The sequence below is a fragment of the Gavialis gangeticus genome, unplaced genomic scaffold, assembly GCF_001723915.1.
Source record: "Gavialis gangeticus isolate Ggan-Ray unplaced genomic scaffold, GavGan_comp1, whole genome shotgun sequence".
Lineage (NCBI taxonomy): Eukaryota > Metazoa > Chordata > Crocodylia > Gavialidae > Gavialis > Gavialis gangeticus.
In genome coordinates this window covers 41133080-41135027 of record NW_017728993.1, presented here as the reverse complement: position 1 = coordinate 41135027, position 1948 = coordinate 41133080, and the positions used below count along the sequence as shown (strand labels likewise).

Here is a 1948-nt window from a genome sequence, read left to right as displayed (position 1 = left end):
AGGGGACCCCAAAACTATATCTTGCAGGGGGGCCCAAAAAATTGTGGGCTGCCCCTGGGGGCTGCTGTTTAACAGCCTGACAGCCTTTTTGCTTAACAGCTGACCAGCTAGGTTTTCTAAAATGTTTATTGTGGAGTACTTTCCATTTGTGATAACCTATTATTGCTGGGGCAAATAGGGAAATCACTTATATGGAAAATAGGTGTATTTTTAGCCGTTAACATGATTTAGCAGTTGGATACAAAAGGAAAAGCATAATGTGATTAGTTAGCAAAAGCTGCGTGGACCAGTAATTATACCTAGCACCCCAAATTAATAACTTCTCTAAACTTTTTGGCTTTTAGAACCGAATATCTTTTGGGATTGCCATTAATTACAATAGATTTAAATATATTATAATACTTTTTGGTCTAATTGTTATTACTAATACAGTAGTATTTTCAGATACTTTAGTTTGCTTTTCCTGAGGGAGACAGAATAGAGAACTTCAGCAGCATTTACTGAATAGAGAACTTCAGCAGTATATCGTTTGGATTATGTTATGCTAGCACTGTGTTCCGTATCGAGTAACAAACAATAGCTTGAAATTAAAAAGCATAAAAGATCTTCTCTCCATTTGTTTATCTTGGTAATTGTATCAAAAAATGGAATTGATATAGTGACTTTGAGACTTGAATTACTTTTCACTTTTTGTTTGGACTGGGTAGTGTTGTTACATTATTTTGAAACTGAATTTCTTTTCTATAATGGATGTTCCTGTTTTAAAAAAAAAAAAACAAATCTGGGTAAGAGATAATACTGTAGATACGAACTGGACGTAATTGTTTGTAATTTGGCTAAATATCAGTATAACTGTTCATCGTATTAGATGGCTTGAGCGTAGATTCCATTCGCAAGTTTTGTGTTGCTCATGTTTAACTTGCTTGTGTTTTTACAATTATGTGGTAAACATATTTTGCAGTTACTTAAAGCACTCCATTTAAAATTTTTCCCCTAATGTAATCCTCATATGTAAAAATGGGAAATGGGCTTGGAGGTTAAATAACTTACCTCAGGTCATATTGCAGTTTGGCAGAGCCAGAAGGAGAAATTGTTCCTGACCCATTGTCTTTTCAACTGCAAAATAACCCTTCTGTTACTTTTTCTTAAAGACCGAGAGCCAGCTTTTTGGCATGCTGTTCTAGAAGCCTTGTATCTATTGCCTGAGAAATAAATTTACGTAACTAACAAAGTTTTGGTGTCAAGCTCTGTCAGTTTGGAATAGTTGCATCTTAAGTTACAGGCAATATTTGCCAGTTGAGACAACTTCTTCTGGTAACATCTAGGCTTTATAGTTGGATGTCTTCATTTCAGAGTGAAGTGAAGGCATCCATGCATATCTAGCCAGATTTGGAGGTGTCAGCCCAGGTCTAGCTGGCCTGGCTATGAGAATAGATAGAATGTGCCCACTTTACAATGGTTATGTAAGATAAATCATTTGGGCTCTTAGGGTGTTTGTAGAAGTACAGGATGCCTGCTATGACATACTGTAATTACAGCACAATAAAGCAGACTCAATTAATTGAGTCTGCCAGAGTGTGCTAATTGGTAGGGCTGTGCGAAATGGGCATGTTTCATTTTGGTTTTGGATTCGGCCGTTTTGGAGGACAGTGATTCATTTTGGTGTTTTGGATCACTGTTCTCTTTTGATTCGCCCAAATCTGTATTGGAGTTTTGGCGCTGATTCAGAGATTCAGATTGCCCGGGGAGAGGCAGGCACAGCTGGGCAGCTGCAGGTTCTCCCACGGCTCCTCTGGCTGTGCCTGCCTCTGCCCCAGCAGGGGGAGCAATGGGAGAAGCTCCTCCGGCTGTGCTTGCCCAGCCCTATCCCCTGGCCAGCCCCAGCCTCGCAGCACTTAAACAAAAAAAAAAGCCCAGCACTCACCGGCTGCAGCAGCAATGATCAGGG

The 1948-nt window shown here is 39.6% G+C and overlaps 1 protein-coding gene across 2 annotated transcripts in view; it reads left to right on the top strand.

The window, feature by feature from the left end:
- The window catches only part of EVI5 (ecotropic viral integration site 5), a 221754-nt gene that overhangs the window by 43384 nt on the left and 176422 nt on the right, over positions 1-1948 (top strand). The window lies entirely within an intron of this gene.